The 14,019-nt window shown below is 36.1% G+C and overlaps 1 protein-coding gene across 1 annotated transcript in view; it reads left to right on the top strand.

Moving 5' to 3' along the window:
• PRKN (parkin RBR E3 ubiquitin protein ligase) overlaps positions 1-14,019 on the top strand; it is a 780,164-nt gene that overhangs the window by 371 nt on the left and 765,774 nt on the right. The window lies entirely within an intron of this gene.

Below are 14,019 nucleotides of genomic sequence, written 5' to 3' on the forward strand. Positions count from 1 at the left end.
CGGGGCCGAGCCGGCACTGTGCGGGGCCCGGTGGCCGCGGTTCCAGGGGGGCCGGGCTGGAGCAGGGGGAGCCGGCTGGGCTGTGCCCTCGCCGCCCCCTCGCCTTCGTTACTGCGCCTGTGGTTGAAGCACTTCGTGCATTTGGTGGGGCCGCGCAGAGGACTCGGGGGCCAAAGTCCTGAGGGGTCAAGGCTCTCCTTCTTTACCCCTCTGACGGGGGATGACCCACCAGCGGCCAGCCCAGGGCTTGTGATTGAGGTCATTTTAAAATTACTTTTTATTTCCCCTCAGTAGATCAATCATATTGTTGGGCAAGGTTTGTGTGATTTGTGAACCTTTTTGGCCTTGCCTGGTACATATACATGTTATTGGTCTGGCATGGTACTTGCTGGCGGTGGTCTGAAAAACAAGCAACTCAGTCCTAATCACGTTGGGAGTTTGGCCTTCTGGTCCTTGAGGTGCCTTCCGTACCCATCTAATGCTGGTATGACATGTGAATTGGTTGTTTCAGCAGTGTTTCATCTGTACCTGGGGAGTCCTACAGATCACAAGATCTGTTCTGTAGTCCTTGCCTCTCATTCCACATTTCATCTTGCTTTAACTTTCTCAATTTTATGAATTATTTAAAGTAAAAGCTATAAAATGTAGTAGATGCACTTGTATTTTAACAATTCCTTGCCTTCCTCAGGCTTGCTGTTTCATCTTCAGTGTAGGTGTCATAGTTGCTGTCTACATAAGACCTGATAAAGTTGAAAAGCATGCAGTTTGTCGTCAAAATATTTATTGTTTTTAAATAAAACATCTCAAAAGCGTCCAAGAATCCTATGGGTCTTTCAACTAGATGTAATTTTTTCTTAGCAGTATGTGAACTCAAGTATTTGGGTAATGTTTATTTTCTTTCAGCTTTGCAAAAGCTAAAAACAAAGTTAAAAGCAGTTATTTATGTCGTATTTTCAGTCTGTATAAATGTTTATGCAAATGGTCTCTTCCTAGTTGTGAGACTTTACTTACTGTTTTTTCTTGTAGTTTGGACTATTTTTTTTTTTTTTCTTAGGTAGCAGAGAATATTTTAAATTAAAGGCTTGGCTTAAGCAAAGCAGAGAGGGTCAGGTATTCCACTGTCTTTCATCTTGTAATGTTATCTCTTCTGCTGATTTGATGTCTTACTATAGTATATAAAATACACATGTTTACAGAACTGCAGTGTGTGTTTGTTTTTGAATGCTTTAGAAAAGTAAGTTGAGTGTACACAAGGGACTGCCCATGTGGTTACAAAGTTGATGCCTCTAGACCTCATACCGAAATCTAAATGTTTACTTACTGAGCATGAAGATAATTTTTAGATGACTGAGGAATTATAATTTTTTTTCACCGTGGCAGACAGAAATGTTTGTGAATATTGATTATGAAACATACATCCCAGTTAGTTGCAAATTTATAAACACAGCTTTACATGAATTGCAACCTCAAATGATTTAAGCAGCAACCTGTTATTTTAGTGGGAAAAAAAAAGTTACACCCCCCCACCCCCTGAAAATACAAGAATTGTCTTCAAAGTATATGATATAGAGACCTAGTCCAATTTCCTTATTTCTGGAAAGTTTCCTCTAAACAGTTATGAGGTAGGAATACCATGGAAAATTGGGGCAGGAGGGGAAGGGTGAAATAATTTGTGTAATCTGTGCCCAATTTTTTGACCTGAGCGTTTAAAGAATTATCCTAGGAAACACATGGTATATTTTCCAAAATGTTTTACAGTTTCATATTTCTGGAAATGCTTTATGTCCTCATGAGTTCTTGTGGCAAAGAATTCTACAATATAATTGTGCAACACATGACAATTAATTCCTTTAATTGATTTTTAATTTCCTATCTCTTACTTTCTTTTTATGTCAGTTTGTTCTTGTGCTGTGAAATAGGGAGAACAAACCTGATTAACATGTTAGTACTACTATTTTTTCTTATTCTTTCTTCTTCTCTCTCTGTTTTTATTCTTATTTTTTGTCTAGTGAAATAGGTGAACCTTTTGACTCCATCTTCCTCTAAGTGTTTGACCGTGGTCATGGTGGTTCTTTGAACTTTTTACCCCTTCTTCCCCCCCCCCCCCCCTTTTTTTAAGATATTTTGCTGCAGAAGATTTTTTTGCATAGCACCTATTGTTCCAGAAGAGGTTAGGCAATTGACCTGTGTAACTGGTTTTTAATACTCTTCATATGATTTCCTATCTTGCTTGTTATTGCATTCTCCTGCCTTGTTAGTTTTTGTTGACTGAACAGAGATTTGTGGAGAAAGATTCGCTTATAAATGAATTTCTGAGTGCTAACATATTATCTGGAAAAAAAAATAGTATATGCTTATTTTCAGTAAGAGGTTATTCCGTGAGGGAGGCCTTCAAAATATGTAACTGTATTTTCGTCTGTGTGACATCTGCATTTGGAATATCATAACAGCAAGTTGATTATGTAACAGTCCATTTGTGTAGAAATTCCATGGGGAAATTTAGCTGGGAAGTCCATGGCAGCTGACATGTGCATGGTATTGCACTGAGTTCACAGGTTCTTCTGGAATTTTAATTCTTGGGTTTATCTTTAAAAGTATTTATTGAGGTAAATGGGGTAAAGGTAGCTCTTGCTTTTATAAGTGCTTTTAGAAGATTGTTCTGTGATGTGCTTCACTTTTAAGTGAAGTTGCCAGAATGGTTCCTCAGCAGTCCTTTTGCTTATGCGCATGTTGCTTTTTTTTAAAGTTATAATTCATTTATACCTCTTGCTGATGGGCTGTTCAGTTAAGGACTTCAGGAAACTTCTCTATAGAAATTTATTTAATTTTATGCTAATAATGAAAAACATTACGTAACTGAAGGAGTGTTTAAATTAGTGTTTTTAATTTTGACAAGAGAATACTGTATGTATATATTTTGACTGATGGAAGATAGGAATCCTTGCATAAATTGCTGACCACTGGGCAGCCGAATTCATGCTGCTTTCCATATTTGTAACAGCAATGCAAGTTAAATGAGCTGAATGTCCACTGCTGGAAGGACCTGTGTCGTACTTCATTGTCTTCTGTCAGCCAGTCCTCAAAGGAGTTTACAGTAGAGGAAAGCATTTCTATGGACACCTTCTATACTACCGTTTACCTTAAGCTTATGAGACTTCATGTCATATTTCCAGATTTGTGTCCTTTTTTTTTTTTTTTTGTCACTTTGCTTACTATCCCCCAGTTTTTTCTGCATTCACATTTTCTTAGTGGTGTCGTCGTACTTCAGTGGAAGTGTCTGTCTGTTGCAGCTAGTTCAAAGCTTTATAGCAGTGTAGGTAGTGAAATTTAGGAAGCATGAGTTAATGGTAAATTGTGTCCAATGGAGAGAAAAGGGATCAGTCTAGAGGCCGCCTGAGCATTAGCCATATTTGCCACCACTTGCTCACTCTGTCTCTTGTAATGAGGGGCTGGTTTGGTGCCTTGAGAGCACGTTTTCAGGGTTGCACACTTTTCCCTTATGTTTCAGTTGTTTTAACATACCTTTTTGGACTATACTGACATGCATGTAAGTTCTCAAACAGCTTAACTGTATCATCTTTTTGGCTTAACATACAGAGAGTAGCCCCAAGCAGAGTACGCTTAGATTTTCAGATAGCAACAGAAACCCCCTGGAGTTGTGCATAGAGAGCACAAGTTTTAAGCAGCACTAGCTTTATGGGAGGGTGAAAGACCTATATATAGATCATGAGCTGAAGGTTAAGACTGGTACTTGTGGTATTAATGTGATGCTTTAAATTTGACATTTAGATTTGGCAAAAAGTTGGAAATCATGTTCTATTGGGGGAAAAAAACCCCAATCATTTGCTCAGACATTTGTCCAGAAGTTTTCACAAATTTGCTTCACAGATTCTTAGAACTTTATCTATTTCAATATTTGAAAGATAATATTTTCTTAGCGCTTTTGGTACAGGAGGCATTTGTAAAATACTAGATTGCATTTTTCTGCGTTGGCTAGAGCAGAAAAAAATGTTTATGCTGAAGATCTCAATGTTAGATCTTCATTTTTTTATTTTTGTTTTCAGTACAGGCTTATCTGTATGACAATGGTATACAATTTTAGTCTGCTTTTTTTTTTTTTAAACTGGCTGAACTCTGTAAGGTCTGATAAATTCAGTACAATGTCCACGTGGTTGCATTGCACTGTGCTCATCTGTTATCACTAGTGTCATAGTTCTGCTGCTTCACAAGGAGCTGTTGGTAGTGCTCTGTCGAAATGTTGGAGAGCTTTCGTGAGGACGCATAAAGAGCATAGGACAGGGCCTGAAGTATTTATGAAATGTATTCCGCAATGAGTTTGCTGCTAGCTTACATACAACTTCTTGTTATTTTAGAATGGTTATTGATGGTAATTTTAAGGCCAATTGTTTTCTACCACTAAAAGGGGAGATAGAAATCAATGTTAACTAATGATATAGTCATGAAGTAAAAGACATGAGGAAATGGTGAGAGGGTTATATTTAAATATGTGTTTAGAAAGAGTGTGGTTGTTCTTGTAAGCCAGGAACTAATGGAATTGATAACATATTTTGTAATGAAGACTTTATGTATGAAATACCTTTTCGTTGACTTAAATAATTAACTATTCATTGATTAATTTTTAGTAAAGTTTTTTAATTAGCAGTTACAGAAAATTATTAGAGGTAATATACTTCGGAAAGTAAAAATATAGGTAATAACAACAGGGCTCGTGGTCTGCTAGGTACAGTTGTGAATTTTATTTATCGTTTATTTACTTTAAAAGGATAAAATAAAGGTGGTCACTTAAATATGAGGATTTAATCAGGCTGAGGGCTTCTTATTTTTAAGTAAGCACTGAAAGACATCGGTTGACCTCCTGGCATTTCCAGTTTCCTGTTCACACTTCTTCCATGTTGGTATCCATGTCAGGAAGGCAGATTGGTCAGAAAGTGTAATACACTGGTGTTATTTTGAAGATAATACAAGATAGTCTTTGTGGGTTGACAAGAACCGGACAAAAACTTCCCAGAGGCTTGTGTACCTAAGTTAATTTGATAAGAGGAAGTTCTCAGTAGCAAAAATTTACAGCTCTATAATTTGATGCAGCATTGCTAACTTCTGTCCTGTGGTAAAGAAGTTTAAGATTGCAACAGGGAATGTGTCTTGAAGTGCTAGTCATAGACTATCATAAACAGCAAGTAACCCTTTTTGCAGATGTTTAGCAGCGTATAACATTGGTATCTTGTCGCAATAATGTTGCCCTAATTAATCAAATCTACAGTTTCAGTGTTTGTTATGTCAAGCAAGTACTAGTGAATTCAGTAAATACTTGAGTTAAAATTTGCAGAAGCGACCAGGCTAACATGGTGTAATGTTATTTGATATTTTATATTATTCTTACCATGGGAAGCTAGCAGTTCTGTAACTTTAATAGTTTTCCAGGGTGGGTTGTTTTTTTTTTTTTAGACGCAGGGTTAAGTAGGCTTCTTAAAGGTTTAATTAAAAGGCAAAATAAATCCAGTGGAAATTCAGTGTATAGTTGATTCCCAAACTTCTTTTCCCTATTAAAAACCCCAACAATTTTAAAATTAGACTATGGAAGTGTATTTTCAAACAAGGAAGAAACACCATTGCTGAGCAAAGTACACTATTGATAAACAGCTCCTTCAGATGCTTCTTTTTTATTTGTTACAGGAAAAAAAAAAGTTGTAGATTCAATGTATGAATGTATCTGTTTCATAAGGAATTCTTTCAGGCATTTAAACATTTTATTTGTAGCATCACAGTACCTGAGAGTTTTATAAATACAGAACAAAAAAACACTGTACCTGTGCTAAATACTGTAGGTATAACAAAAGAGACAGATGAAGGTTAATATGTACACTCAAAACATAGCTTAGTATGAGGCTTTGTTTTCATATTAAAAATTATGCTACACTAGTGCTGGCTTTAGGTATTGCTGCTTCTCCTGCTGTATACTACTCATTCCTTCCCCTTACACCAGCAAATTAATCTTTCAGTTGCAGCAGAACAACCATCTGTTCAGGCACACCGTGAAGTAAAAAAATAATCCAGAAGAAATAGTTTCTTGTTAATCTGGGCCAATTCCCTGAGTTGGTTCACAGTATGGTGACATGAAAGTTACGTGGGTGTAACTAAAGGGACATCCGTTAATGCCACTTGACCCTTTAAATTGCCAAGTCACATACAAATGGTGGTGGTGTGTAGTGCAGCCGATTGCCGCCTAAAGGAGAACATTTTGGTGCCCTCCCTTCCCCCTTATGACCCAACCATGTGTTCCTTGAGCTGACATTGATATTAACGTGACTCCAGAGTGAGCTAGTTAAGTGACCTGGGTTGTCAAAAACCCCAGGGGCATGGGAGGTTTTTGGTTTGTGTTTTTTTGTTTGTTTGTTTTGGTTTTGGGTTTTCCCATTTAATACCCTGTATCTGCTTCCCATTGGATCAACTGAGAACCAGTGTTGGTGCAAGGGAAGTGACAACCCACGACTGGATTGGCTGCGCTATTTCTTAATCAACAACATTGGCAATAATGTTACCTTCCTGAAAACCTGTTCTTGAGTTTTCAATAGGTATTATAGAAAAAAAAGATTAAAACTGAATTTCAAGGAAGATATTGGGGCAACTTCGTGGAATTTTTCAGGAAATATCTCTCAAAGAATAAAAAACATGGGAGAAGGCTCCAAACTGTTTTAAAAATGTAGAAGATGGGCTCTAGATAGTTAATACTGGCAGGTCAGCATTTCTTTAGTGAATGAGAGATGAAGGTGGTAGTAGAGACAGGTTGTGAAGGGCTTTGACAGTGAAATATGATTCATGCAGCAGTAATCAAGTTAAGGGAGAATGGGAGCCTGGGTGAAACTTGTAGCTATCTGGATGACCGATCACTCCTCTGTGTTGCACTCTTTTTCACTGTGTTCATAATCTTTACTTTCTGCATAAATATTTCTATTTCTAATTGTTACAAAAATAACCTTGAGGAAGCAAAATGAGAATAAACTCTTTCAGAATTTCCCTGAATGAATTCAGACTAGAAAATAATGGTGCCAGCTTAGCAACCAAAGGGAAAGTATTTTGGGAATTGTCTGCTTAGATGTTTTGATGATCTCATGCTGCGATTTTGGGTTTCTTTCTTTTGTTGGTGTCGTCTTGGTGTTCTATTTCAGTTTATGTAATGCTATGGATAGTTCCACTATAACACATACTTTTCACTGGAATAATAGTTAGAGTTGTAGATCACTCTTACACTTATTTCACGAACGTGTGGAATAATCTTTCAGATGGTTAATTTGATTAAACAAAACCTACATCTCAGAATATTGAAGACTACTTATATTTCATATGCATGACCTGTTTTGCCGGGGTTGTTTCGAGCCTTTTTTTCTTCTGCTAGGATAACTGTATTGTACTGTATGTACAGAACTGCATCAGGAAACATTGTGTGTTTTACTGGATTTATATTTTATTGATTATTTTCCTAAAAAATGCTTTGTTATGACTGTATCAGCAAGATTTTAGCAATTTAGTATCATATGAAATAGGTTATCAGCAAAAGACATCTGGTTTCTGTTAGATATATGTGAGCATTCTGGATTTCTTTGCTTCATTGAAGAGGGATGGGAAGACTTTTTGCTTGGATTTCTTTTCAAAAGAAAAGTAGCAAGTGGGGAGGAAAGTGGGTTTTGATTTGTTTGTTTGGTTTGGTTTGTTGTTTTTTTTTAAAATGGCCACAAAGTAACAGTATTGTAACATCAAGACACATTAGAGACTAATTAAGCAGTGGCTAAGGATGTTCTGATGCAGTTTTCTGAGTCTTTCAGATAGGGCCCTACAGATAGAACGTCGATCTGGCAGTTTCTTCAAATTATTTCCCATTGTCAAAATCCCCATCCTTTTCTGTATTATCTGGTTACCTAGTGATATATCTGTAAATACAATGGTGAGTGGATGTATATATATATGTGTGTGTTAATTTAAGATCTGACTCTGTATTGTGCTAAATTCTTGTTATGATAGGGTTGTGTAAGTGACTTTGATCAGCTGAATCAGTCATGAAAAGGTTTTGCTACCATTTCTTTTTCGCTTGCTCCTCCCTCCCATTCTCTGCTGCCATCTGTGCATCTTGCCCCATTCCTCTCACTGACCGTCTTACCAATTTGACTGTTGAACTAATTCAACTTGCTATTCTAGCAAAATGCCTGTCCAGTTATGCTGGATATCATCCTCAGAGAAGGGCCCAGTGAACACCAAAATTGTCTCAAGATAAGTGGAAAATGCAGAAGGAGATAGCAAAAATGGGACTAAATAATTTTAGCAGGGTGCTTTTTGATCTGTTTGGTCTTTCTTGTGTTTAGTCCTTCTTGTGCATCTTCACACTCAGTTGTTGCAGAGTACACTTAGTTTCTGCAGACGTTGGGAACATACCCAGAGCTGACAAAGGATTTCACAGTCCTTTGGACAAAAGGCATTATAAAGGAGAAGAGTGTATTTAAGTTCCTATCTTCTTTTTCTGAGTGACAAATAAAGATAAACTGAAAACAACTTTTGTAGCAGGAAAGATAAATTCTTGCATACGTAATGTGTAAATACAGTATCTGTTGCCAAAACATTTGGTCCAGTCTGTGAGATGAGAATAAAATTAAGAATTTCAAATTCCACTTTTTCACAGAAACAATTAGGAAAAGGCCTATGCTAACAAAATATGGAAATTTAAAAAATATTTTGGAACGCATAGCAGCAAATGCTACTGCTTAAGAGTCCCCACCAAAGTAATGTCTGTCTTTTGTAGATAGATTGAAAGCCGAAGATATTATTGGATTCTATTTTGATAACATTGCCTCAAGAGGTGGAGTAGCTTTCTTAATTGGAACCACATATATCTGCATTTACTGAAATAGATTAATTGGACTGGCATACACTGTATCATGGAACTGTCAGTTGCATAAGTGGTCAGGCCACAGAAGCAAACAATACTGAGAATGGTGCAAGTTTTTCAAGTTCCTATACTTAGTAGAAGCCCAAGGGAGAGTAAAATCATTAGTGGAAACTGTTACTTTGCCAAACAGGTTTATGTAAAAGAGATACAATTTGTTCTTTTCAACCAATTTTATTGTTTAATGATTTTTTTTGTGATGCACTGTACAGAAGTAGAGTTGGACTGAAAATCAACTTCTAACACAACGTAGCCAGTTATGTATGAAGTTTTCCATTAAAATAAGGAAAAATGGAAATGTTAGGAATGTGCAGCTATATACCCAGAATTCACAGAATGCCACTACAAAGGTTGGAGATAATTGGCCAGCAAGCTTTAATTATATAATTGTCAATTATTTCACAATACCTGATTTCTCCCTTCTGAACTACAGTGCGTGGCATCTTGCAAATGTTTGCCTTTTATGAGGACTTCATAATCATTAAGGAACTAAATTTTAGTATGGTAAATTATGTTCTTTAAAATCTATATTTTAACAATTTTTCAATTTCCAAGTGTTGTACCTTAGACCTCTCCCAGTCCCTTTGTATTTTGATCAGTGCAAAAGGAGTGGAAAGATGGATGACCTTACAAAATAAGGATAAAAATCCATCAGATTTATCTGATGTAGAAAAGTCCATCAGTACCCTCTTGTCTGTTTTATTCCTGAGGCTGGACAAAATGGAGAATGAATTAGTTCATTGCTGTGCACTTTTTGAGGCAGACTGAAGTCTGCCTGATTGTACTAAACCAGCTTTTAAGCAGTAACTCTTAATGTTGCATCACTTTTCTCAATAAGCATGTTCATGTCTACATTAATATTGTTAATGTTTGACCCAGGAAAAATTGTAGCACAGAAGTTGTTTTTTGAGCCATATGAAAATAACTGAGATGATAGATTTGCCACGTTATTACAAAATCTCTATTAAAATGACAAGAGACAAGAGGGATCATTTAAGTTCTCCATCCATTAGTCAAATATGAAATTTGAGTTCAGTGATCTTAAGGGTAGAAATTAATGAACATTTAATCGTGAGACTGGCTTTTATTTCATGCCCTTGGGAAATTTGTAGTGGTAGCTGGTATTTGTGCTGGTAAATATGCATCTCTTCTGAAGAAGGCAGACTGATTAATGAATTCTCATGAATTCAGCCAAAAGATTTCAGTAAATAACTTGTCACAATTATGATGCATTAAGTACACGGTAGCTTTATGTAGGACACTTCAGTGATGTCTTTTTTACAGTGGCTACATGCCTATCATGGGTAAGCCACAAAATCTTCAGCAATTCATCCTAAATATGTCACAATGCCTTCCAAAAGAAGTGGCATTGTAAATTATATGCTCCAGAGAAATTAACCACGTTAACTGTTTTCCTGCTTTGTTATCTCTAAGCTGTTAGAGTAAATTTTTACAGCAAAAGCTCTCTTGGACTTCGGAACCATTTGAGGCTGTCTGTAGAAATTAATACCTGTATTCATGCTAACAATCTCAATGAAGGAAGATTTTTAAACTCTGACTCTAAAACTGTTTTAAAGCTTTCATCCCCTCTGATGACCTCTGAAACTGTGATATTATATGCCATTAATTTCTTCTTCATTTATTTTTGGAGGGGTGAAAACAATGATGATGATGCACACACATCAAAAAAGAACGATGGGCCATTGCCCATTAAACAGCTCCAAAATAAATTACCTGGATCCTGCATACAGTTTTTAACCCACACCTCTCAGCTTTATTCCAGTTAGGATTGTTAAGGAAGACTGATGACTTTCTATACTCAGCCGGTTTGAGCTAAGTTGAAATGATGAAAGGAAGGAAGGTGATTATCAAATGAATGTTCTCAAGGAGTGCCTTGCCATTAATGTCTTCCCTTTTTAACGCTGATTTTGGAAATCTGACCAATGGGATTGTGTGTTTATTTACTGTGTATGTCAAAAGTTCCTTTGTTGTATATTATTTGTTCCTATAGCATAGATTTTTTTTTTTCATAAGGAAACAACAAAAATATTTTTACTTGCTTTGTTGTATTTCATGCTTTTGGAAATTCTTTTGACATTTTCTTATGATTTGAGGTCACAGCTTGTCTTTGCCTCCAAGCTCTAAGCCTAAACCCTTCTACTGAGAGTGTACGCAATCCTGACGTGAGTATATGAAAGAAAAGCATTTAGAAGTTGGTTTGATTTATTGTTTAAGAGCTTCAGAAACTGGTAAAGATGAATGAAGCTACTAATTGAGGAAAGAGCTTGTCATTCCATGGCAGTTTAAAGGACAGCAAGGTTATAATATATTAATGTGTAGGAAATGAAAGCACAGCTTTTTAGAGAGCAGTTGCCATCAGAAGGTGTTGATTGTGCTGTGTTATTTGTGAAGGTGGTATGAACAATACATTTGTTATCACGAGAGTCAGATATCCTGGTTGGCTTTAGTTTATCTGTGAAAACTTAGTAATGTCATTACAAATGTCTGAAATTTACATGTACTGTATAAAGCAGTAGGCTTACATACTAAGCTTGCTTATGGTGACATAGATGATCATGGAAGCAAATTAATTTACATTTGTAAATTGTTTGTGATATATAAAAACCACAAGCAAATAAAAAAGGCAAACTTGTCTTTCCAGAAACAAGATATGCTTGGTTTTGTTCATTACTGTTATGATGACCAATGTGAGTGCTGTTTCGTTAAAAGTGTAAAGCTTTTTTGCATGATGACATAGTTCCACTAGTTCCTTTTCTTTGTTTTTCCAATGTTTTCCTGTTGTTTGTGCAGCTTTTTTCTATATCTTTTGTTTAGCATTTCTAAATGTTTTGCTCAGTGGTGAATTTCCCCCCCTTAGTTCATTGATTCATTTTTTTTTCTAGTCAATTTAGACAATAGAACTGTCTTGTGTCAGATCTAATATATCAGATTTAATAACTTTCAGTGTATAGAGCTAAGGATGTTTAGTTAACTCCAAAAGAGTATGAATCACAAGAAACTGAAATATCTGGGCTTTTCAAGACTACCGTGTGAGCTATTTCTCTAAGCCACCCTTTGCATCAGTGGAAGCATTAGCACTCATTGAATTTTTCCCTTCAAAATTCAAGGAACAGTGTTCAGCTGCTTTCTGTCTTAATTGTTTTCTGTGTGTTTTTTCCTCTTTTCAATATGCCAATCCTGTAACTTTCTGGTAATGTGCTTTGAGGTCATGGAAAAAGTATCTTCCATTTTCTTTATTGGTGTTAAATAAAGGGATTGTGGGTGATGGAAATGAAAGTGTTTCATATTGGACTTCATATTACATCTCTGGCATATGGTTCTCCTTTCAATTTTATTTTTTTTGATGAGCTGAAATATTTTTTGTACATTTATGTTTGCATTTCTTCCCTTTTCTGATACAGTGTCCTCTGTGGAATACTCTCAGTGGAAACATATGTTCAGAACTTCAAAGTAATTACGCTATTACTAAAAGCTTCATAATCAGATTACTGAAACTAAATGTTGAAAAAATTTGATTTTCCTTTATCCAATCATATCAATTTCATTCCAGTCTGCTCTCTGGCTGATTGAAGAAACATGGCAGGACAAAGTCAAAGACTGTTTAGAATGTCTAAGTCTGGTATAGACCAGTTCCTGAAAAAGAAAAGGGAGCTTAGAGCAGTTTTTAGTCTGAGAGCACAAGATTAAAAATTAATAATATATATATATTTCCCATTTTAATGGTAAATTTTTAGCTGTAGGTACCTCTACTTGGGAAACTGGATGGGGATAACTGAAGCATAAGCTTGGCTCTGTATGATAATTGACCCTCTTTCTCAGAAATAATAGGTTCAGTATGTATTGTTTACATACATTGTTTACCGCTGCTTTGTTTACAACATATTGCTTTTATTACCTTTTTTCTTCCTATAAGAATAAATTTTTTGTTGCGATCGATGGTTGTAGTCTATGTTGAAAAAGCTGTTTATTGCCAGGAACAGTTTTCAGGGTCTACAGTCTAAGATTTTTATTAAAAAATAAAATTAAAAAAGGGAAAACAAACCTTTAATTTTGCTCTAGCACAGTTAGGGCACAAGACTCCAAAGATTTACAAGAAGACGTCAAGAACAGGAACTGTACCTAATCTCCTTTCTTCTTTATTGTTTGTAGCTCATCTGGAAAATACGGGGTCTTTCAAGAACATGAGACACTGTCTTAATGATCTTGAACAAAAAGGCTGTGTCTGATAAGGTCTTACCAGGCTCTGGGTGTAGCAGTCTGTTTACATGCTACATATTTTTTTCTTCAAGCTGTATGAAGCTACAGGCTGACCTTTGTGTCAAGTATTTTGACTTACTTTACATAATTTTGAGCTATTTGTTGATACTAACTCTGCTACTGTATGAGATCTAGCTTTAGCCTGATGTGTGCTTTAGGTAAGCAGATGGAGTTCTGAGGCAGGTAAATTCTAAAATTGGTTAATGATTAATTTTTGAATTTTTAAATTTTTTTTCGTAGTCTACTTTTCATTCTGCTTGCCCTCGTTGTACACAATAAAATAGCAGATGAAGCTGGAAAGTTTCTTTTACAGTACTTTTAACAATTTCCATTAGAGTTATCTTGTTGGAAGCAAATATCCCATCTGGTTTACTCTTTAACACAGCAAAACTCCTTAGTGAGCTGTGTGGCAGAGCCTGGCTGAATTCCATACAATGAGGCTCTTGGCCCTGAGCAAGATGAGCACAATCTGTTTCCCATATTTCTAATAAAGGAAAAGAAGAGTTTCTTCATTTGCTTCTTTGTTGCATTATGTTTACATTTTATGCCTTCCTTTCTTAGAATAGCTGCTTTCCTGCTGTTCTCCGTTCTCTTTTTTTCAATACAGGTAAAATGAAAATGCATTACAGCCTTATAAAAGTACCAAGCGCTGCTCTGAAGTAACATTAAAACTCAAATTTTTCAAGCATAGTGTGGTGCTTTGGCCACATCGATCTCATTAAACATCTGAAGCTTAAGGGAGGTGCTTACGGAGCCATTTCTGTTGCTTTGTTCTGTGGATAAATGCT

The sequence above is a fragment of the Nipponia nippon genome, unplaced genomic scaffold, assembly GCF_047370975.1.
Source record: "Nipponia nippon isolate SJK-2023a ecotype South Korea unplaced genomic scaffold, ASM4737097v1 scaffold_4, whole genome shotgun sequence".
NCBI lineage: Eukaryota > Metazoa > Chordata > Aves > Pelecaniformes > Threskiornithidae > Nipponia > Nipponia nippon.